Raw genomic sequence first — 8,845 nt, 5'->3', positions numbered from 1 at the left:
TATATATATATATATATATATATATCAGTTTGTTCAAAAATAGCTATTGTCAGCATTGTAGTAGATGAAGCATATCCTTATAAAATGCAGCTATCGATGACATGACCAGATTACAATTAATTATTTAGCATATGTTTATTGCAAATACTGAAAACCCACAAATGTTAATATTTTAAACTACGAACGTTGCTACAAAAACAAAACAAAAAAATAATTAAAAAAAAACAGCAATATAAAAAAAATGTTTTGAAGGTTTCTTGAACAAGAAATGATTTTCGATAATCATATTTAAAATAACCTCGTAAAACGTACGTCAAGCTGGATTTTGTTGATATTTATTCTGAAAGAAATTGCCAAATTTTAATTTCCGCTTCATAAATTCTGCACAATCTTACCTTTTATGTATAACTTCTGAAGAATTTTAGCTTTTATGTTAAGTTATATTAACTAACTATAAAGAATTTTAAACTTCAAAATCATTTCAATATACACAGGGATGACATTCTCAATGTAACTCAGTGGCTTTGTTATTTCGACTCTTAAAGAACAAAGAAAATTTAAAATTAATATACATAGACAAACAAAAACTCTTTATAGTAACTTAAAACAAATTAAGTTCCACATCATATGCATGCACTTATTCATATATACATACCAGTATACCTAATCATACCTAGGTATAGTCACAAAGACAATAGACATACCTAATCATACCTAGGTATAGTCACAAAAACAATAGACATTTGTATTGAACTCTTCGCACATTTATTCAGATCTTCTATATATATATATTACTTTAATGAGAGAATGTAACTGAAGACCAAGATTTGTATAAGATACTTTCCAGTATTCCTTGAAATCCATCAATGTTGTTAAAACTCAAATTTAAGAACAACCTTATGCTAACGATTCTGCCAGAATTAAGAAATGTAATCCTCTTTTGACTAGACTATATGCAATGTTTTTTATTGAATACGTTAGAACATTCTGATTCTATGTGCGGCATCGGTAATGGTTTCCGAATTGTTCCTTCATTGGTACTTTATTTCATCGCCCGTGATAGTTTCACGAGCAAAGGTGACTCGGACGAGTTTTGAACTCAAAACATAAGCAACCGAAGGAAATACCGCAAAACATTTTCTTTCCGAAACACTAACAACTTTGCCAGCTGACAGTCTTTGGTTTGCATTATTAATGAGAATTACGAATCCTATATCTTTGACCACGAGACTGAGATTATACTGTAAATTAACGACTATTTAGTCGCATTGATAATTACTTTCAACACAAGACATCACAAGTCCTTGGCATTTTGTGAATCAAAAATTATATTATATAAGATAGAATTAAATATAAACAGAAAGTACTTTGAAAACATTGTAAATCTAAACTCTTTTTATCTGTCTGTCTGAATGTGTTTGAAGTGCTGATGCTTATATTAGCCTTGCTCTTTAGTTTGTGTATTGTAATAAACACTTTATTTTACATTTGTTGTATTTTCTCCATGTTAAGGACATTTGAAAGGATATTAAAAAGGTACCACAAATCAGCTTGCACGGAGAACAAGCAACTCTAGTTTTAACCCAGCATAATTGTACCAGAATTAGATTCATTATTTTTAATGACAATAAAGGTGATTCTCCTGACAAAGTATTTATTTACAGTCCAAATAAATTTAGTTCCGAGAATTCTGCTTTGGCCGTTTTATATTTGAATCAGAAAGAGTGGCAGTACACATGACACAATTAAAAGGTATCTGAGAGGGTTGGGAGGAGAGGAGAAAAACATTCTTAAACCAGTATTGGATGAACGTCGATAAAGGTACCACGTTACCAGGTGTTGATGCTAAACAGGGCGACTATTTTAACTACCTAACTGATGTTTCACTACTGAACGCAAAGTCCGGAACAAAAACGCATGTTTCCGACATACTTACAATCCTGCACTTTAACCTGATACATTTTTAATCACCCCGAAAGATTAAACCAAATTCAGATTCGGTGAAATTTGAACTCAGATACAGAGACGCTCTTATCCAACATCCGACGCAACAAACACTTCTTGAATGTACATGAAAAATACAGCCTTGTTTCTCACGTTTTCCTTAAATAAGCGGAATATCAAATTCATTAAGTTAACATCTCAAAGTAACAGTTACTAGATTTTCTAACAATACATTTATCCAAGTTATAAACTGCAGCATGATTATGATAGTAAATATTTTTCCAAAAATAAAATAAATCATTGCAAAATTAAATTTTCTAATAATTGAGTAAAGGTTTATTGATAGATGTATGTACTTGAGTATCATAGCGAAATCAACTAATTCTTTTAGCACTTAGAATTTGTTTATTCACGTGTGTTCTTTGAATATCAATATAATTATTTTCTCATAAACCAGGCTTACGCTACGATACACACAGTCTTACCAAACAATGAATAACTATTTTATTGCTATTTTATATTATTTGGCCAATATTCTACCACCACTCTCGTTTTCTGAGATAAGTGAAAATTTAAAATACTCATTTAATATATATTTTAATGTATATATGTGGAAGAATTTGTCATCATTAATGTATGGGGTTTTATATATTAAAGTATTATTCAGCATTCGACTTTCACTTTTATATTGAGATATATTAAACCGGATATGTTTAAACAATTGAAAGTAATTATTCTGATCTAGAACTAATATTGACAATGATAAACTATTTTACATAAAAAAGATGAAGTAATGCTCTCTGCAAAACATCAGTGTACACACACATACGAATTGTGTGTGTGTGTGTGTGTGTGTGTGTGTGTGTGTGTGTGTGTGTGTGTGAATTGTATGCACCCGCAGTCTGATAATTTCATATTATAGCGATACGATTGCATAATTTTGAATACATTCAATAGTCATTCAATAAAAAGTCGTCTGTGAATTGGAGACAAAAGATACTTCTTTTAGTAGCTCCCCCTGAAACTGTCACAAAGTCGTGCAGATTATTATGAAGACGTGAGATACAGAAAAAAAGAAAGGGCGTTAGGAGTAAAGATCACATTATTCTGTCATCTTTATCCAAACACAGCGTGATGAAAGACAGACTGTATTGATCTCTGCAAGGTTTGAACTCCTAAAATTTCAAGGAAGGTACTTAATGAGATTTACCTGGTGAACTAACAGTTCTGCCAATCAGACCAACTCATTTCAATGTTTGTTGATGTTCTCTATAAGCGAATAATTGCACGTACCTGGCTGCAAGTCTCCGATTAGAGACTCCGACTTGTAATGTATTAAGATCTCCAACATTAAATATCAAATACTAGTAAAATTATGAAATAGCTTAAGTCGATATCTGTCTAAATTACATTACACATTACCTACAAACACTCTACAGATTCATTCATGAAATACTGTTAGTTTTATTTAATTTTGCCTTCGTCTTTGTTGTCCTTCTGCTTCTCCATCTCTCGTTTTCTTTTACCTCCCACTTTTCTTCGTAGCTTATTGTGTCCACCTATTCTGAACCTTGTACACATTAATTTCAAGACTGTCGACTTGGCACGTTTGTGATCTGACAACTCATCCATACTTGGAACATGTTAATTCTAGAAGTATAAATATCCTCGTTTCATTTCTTTCTTCTTTTATCGTGTCTGTTACTCGTTTCAGTCCCTAGATCGCGGCCATGCTGGGGCGCCTATTGAAGAATTTTAATCGATCGATATTACTTGGCCACAGTACTTTATTTTAAGACTGGTACATATTGTTTCTTTATCCCAACTGCAACCTTACGTGAACATAAACACGCTAACACCTTTTCTCAAGCGGTGGTGGGGACAAATTGAAACAGAAACTTACAGACGTACACACACGCACACACACACACACACACACACACATACACACACACACACACACACACACATACACACAGGTTGTTATATATACGATGCGATTCTTTAAGTTTCTGTCTAGCATATCCAATCACAAGGTTTTGGGTAACCCATGGTTATAATAGAAGACACTTGATCTAGTTACGACGCAGTGGGAGTAATCCTCAGACTATCTGGTCGGGAAGCAAACTTCTTGTCGCAGAGTCACTTAGACACCTGATGCTACTAAACCCATATACTTAATACTACAACCTGACCACTTACGGGCCTGTTCAAATAAGGTCCTTGGTGCAATAAGTTGGTTCAGATCTCCAGTTTAGGGATTACATCTTGACTTCAACTCACTAAACTTGGAAGAATTAGGAAGTGTCTTGGCATCTACCTCCTTTCCTGCTTTTAGCTCAAACAGAAACGTTCCTCCCAATTAATTTAATAAATGGACAATTAATAAATGATAATTTAAGGTGGCAAGCTGGCAGAACCGCTTGCACACTGGGAAAGATGCTCAACGGCATTTTATCTATCGTTATATTCTGAATTCCAATTCTGCCGATGTCGATAAAATAAGTAACAGTTCAATAATGGGGTTACTGTAACCTACTTACCCCTCCCTCGAAATTGCTGTCTTTGTGCCAAAATTTGAAATCAATTATCTTAAAAGTTATATATTTATTTTATAACGTCCCTTCAAATTAAAATTTTTATACATAACTAAATATAAATACGTTACTATGTTACTCTTTTGAAATTATTGTTTCAAACAAATAAGTTACTAACTATAGTATGCTACTTCCTTACGCGCCTTACTTTATCCAATTTCTTTCTCTTCTTGCTTCTTGTCTATCTCACTTTATCAAATTATTGATCTAAAACGTTATTTGACGTCCATTCTCTCCTTTCTTCCTACATTTCTATTATTTCTGTCACTACCTCTTCTGATTCAATATGAAATATTTGTATCTTGTATATCTGCATTCATAACGATAGGGTTTTCCGATATCTCCGTAGATATTTAACTATAAATACCATAAAGTGAACCAATGGTTAAGCACGTATATAGGCATCTATTACTGCTTTTAACATTTTGATTTAACGTGTGATGCAATGTATTTATGTTTTTACTTTTTGAAAAAATGTTACAGTGGTATTTAAATATATATAAATATAGTGGTATTTAAATATATTTTTATCTAATAAAAATACGAAGAGTTATGATGTATTCAAGGCCGAATCAATGAACACGTGAAAGTGTCTGCATGTGAAAGGAGAACTGAAAAATTTGAAAACGTGTGTATTCGTTAGTTAAGAATACTAAAATAAAAAAAAATTAACAAAGTATAGTTTTAAATTTTAATGCTTAAGTATTTTGCATAGCATGGTTAACTATTTCAAAATAGCGAAATAAGTGTACGTATATGAAAAAAGAACAGACAATAAGGAAATTTAATAGTATATAAGTCTATTATTATTAATATGATATACGTCGTTAATAGAAAACAATGATCTGACATATTTTGTATTCTTGGAAAATATTTGAGTTAAATAAGCAGTGGAGTTTATACAATATAAAGAGAAATTTATACAGTATTAATTTGATTTAATTATATTTTAATATATTTGTAGAATCCCGAGATGATAGTGTTTAGAATAGAAATAATTAATTTTCGGCGATGAGAATTTTAAGATAAAAATTAGGAGTTTCCTTCCTTTATATTTGCGTGCAAACTGCAATATGCTAACAATTAAAAAATTAAAGACGAATGAAACAGCGTTCTTCTATTTAATAAAATTGAAAACGCTATTAAATAATTTTGTTTGTTATTGTAAACAATCATATTCCGATAAATTCATATGTACTGAAAATATACGTAAATAGGAGTAACATTAATAATAGTGGAATAAAAAAAGATTGAAGTTCATGGTTACATTTAGAATTAATTCTATTACAGAAACTAAGTGCATAAAAATTAGTTTAATAAGTCGGGTTAAAACAATATAGTAAGTATATGTTTGAATAGATATTACTACCCGTGTTTTTATAACTTTTCATGGATAATATCTGATGTAAATTAACAGCTGTTATTGAAAGCAATTTTTAATATGTAGAGCAGAAGTGTTATTAAATTTTTTAAAATAACTTATATTAGCTAGGGATATTGAAGTGCAGAATCGAATGGTGAACAAATCGTGTAGTAAGGGAAAATGTTTTGATGTGTAAAAAACACGCAAAAAATATTTATTAATAAAGATGCAGAACTGAACTCAAAACTGACAAACTACACGATATTTGTTATAAAGCATCAAACAGAAAATATGTTCAGATGCCAGTAGAAAATCATTGTAAACGAAATTCCATATGGAAAGAAAAGACTTAAAATGATTTTCCGAAAAAAAACAATGAACGGCATTCATGTCAAAAAGACATGAATATATTAAAATATATAACAATATACACGACATGTTAATCTTCAGATAACAAATATTTTGAGGAATATAGGTTAGGGAGAAGATAACCTGAATAAAAAGAGTTATTGATTGGGGCTTAGGCGTCTAATAATATCATTATAATACGTGAGAATTTCTAAAAAATATGCAGAGATGAAGCCAACGAATGAATCCGGTTATCTTATGAATTTACAGTTAAAAAATAAAGGTGATTAGTAAAAGTCTGTTGGAGAACGTGCATAGGTGTCATAAAATTAAGGAATGTTAGTAATGTAATCTTATATGCATTCGGGCTTCAACATTTTCAGGAAAGGCAATATGATATGTAAACAAAGATTGGAAAATGGCTTAGATAAAAATATTGTAGTAGCAAAAAATAAAGCCTTTTCAAAGTCAAATTTCTGAGTATGTGCGTTGCGGTAAGGTAGTATGTGTGGCACAGGAATATAATGTAGGAAAGTTATACAAATTGAAAAAGCACTAACTGTAATTATTAATACGCTATATTGCATTGATTTTTATGTCGAAAATGTTTTACTATTTATCTGGATGAAATTGAAAAAGTAATATGCTCGAATAGTGAAGTTATTAAAACTACTCTAACATATTAGACGAGAATGTAAAAGTGTGTCAAATGAATCATTATCTAGTTGAAAATATAAATAGGTTTACAATATGTTAGATTTCTTAGGTTCCTTTGTCTATAAATTCGTGCTACTGCAGAATATCTCTTAAGTAATTGAAGGAGGATGGAGAACAACATTTCATATGATTATGCGCGGTAAAACAGATACACACACACACACACACACACACACACACATGCGCATACACATATACATACACACATGTATATATATATCTGAACATGCTTCTGTATGTACGTATGTGTGCGCATTTGCATACATCAATGCAAGAATTTATTAACAAAATGCATGTTTATATGCGAATATATATATATTATAACTATATTTTACAAAATATGTCAATTTTACTCAGACACTCAGCTCATCCTCTCATCATCTGTGTATGTGTAAGTGAGTGTGTGTGGTATGTGTGTGTGTGTGTGTGTGTGTCTCTGTGTGTGTGTGTGTTTAATGTATTGTATTATAGCGTTATGTTTTATCTAAAAGTATTTAGAAACATCCAGTGTTATTACCCTGTGATTTAAGGTCTTCAACACACAGATTTTAGGAACACAGTTTTAGACACTCACCTACGCACACACATTACGTTTAGTATTTTCTATCCGAAGATAAGTCTCTACTGCTATAAAGAATGCAGCATCATACATTTCTAAGCACATGTTTCGATAACATTCTTACATATTGGTACATATTGCCCAATACTAGCAAATAGATTTAAAATAACGTAATCTATTATATTATTCATTCGATGTCATATAGGTATATTATATTTGGGAGTACACATATTAATATTGAAGTAAACATTATTTCATCACGTGCCAAATGCTGTCTTTTGATTGCCAATTTCAATCTTATCAGTGCGAGGAAAAATTTCTGTGCATGTAACTTCGATTTACATAATGCTTAGGGCTATTTCATGACATGTGTAGTGGTATTGCAAGGTAATTATTTTACGTGCTACTGTTGCTGCTAGGAAATTGAATCGGACGGAGAAAAGTAGATTTTAGATCTACATTACAACATTGTGTGCTTCGGGATTATTATATGACATGCTATAACAAAAAAAAAACATATTGAAGAATATTTTTATTGACGTTATAGTTCTTAAGTTGGTGGAGCCCTCTGTATATGGTGTTATCCATAAGTTTTGTACATACATGATTTCTGATTATTGTTGTTCCTAAGATTCCGTTGGCAAGCAGCAAGAGATATTCGTAAAATTATTAGTATAAGTAGAATACAAACCGAAACATTTTAAATGTTGATTTCTATACACTATAGTCACCTACTTTTTACCATAGTCACATACCGAACGTACATCTATGAATCGATCTTGCAAAATGTTAATTCTAGAAACCCTCTCAAAGGAATGGATAATTTATTCAGAAGAGTAACGATATTAATGCCACGCTGAATATGCATTATTTTATATTCTTTTACTTGTTCCATTCATTAGACGGTGGCCATGCTGGGGCACCGCCTTGAGGAAATCTTGTCAAATGAATCCAGCTCAGTACTTATTTTTAAAGCCTGTGGTAGGACATACAAAGATAGACATAAAATTATACACACATAACTATATACACGATGGGCGTCTTTCAATTTCCGTCTACCAAATCCATTTGCAAGGATTTGATCAGCCCGAGGTTGTAGTCGAAAACACTTGCCGAAGGTACCGCGCTGTGAGCCTGAACTCGGAATCACTTCCTTGGGAACAAACTTCTTAGTACGCAATTACCCCTGCGCATGTGTGGAAGCAATATATCAAAAAAAAATTAGATGGCAATTCTCAGTCTCATACAGTGTAAGTTAGTATGAGAATTGTTCGTTTGCTCCAGCATCTGCAGCGTTAATAGTCAAAGCGATACATT

The 8,845-nt window shown here is 31.6% G+C and overlaps 1 protein-coding gene across 6 annotated transcripts in view; it reads left to right on the top strand.

Moving 5' to 3' along the window:
- The window catches only part of LOC106881627 (protein lev-9), a 421,933-nt gene that overhangs the window by 190,165 nt on the left and 222,923 nt on the right, over positions 1-8,845 (top strand). The gene's annotated exons all lie outside the window — the stretch shown is intronic.

This window comes from Octopus bimaculoides, chromosome 8 (assembly GCF_001194135.2).
Source record: "Octopus bimaculoides isolate UCB-OBI-ISO-001 chromosome 8, ASM119413v2, whole genome shotgun sequence".
Lineage (NCBI taxonomy): Eukaryota > Metazoa > Mollusca > Cephalopoda > Octopoda > Octopodidae > Octopus > Octopus bimaculoides.
Note: the sequence above shows the minus strand (reverse complement) of the source record. Positions and strands in the feature narration are given on the sequence as shown.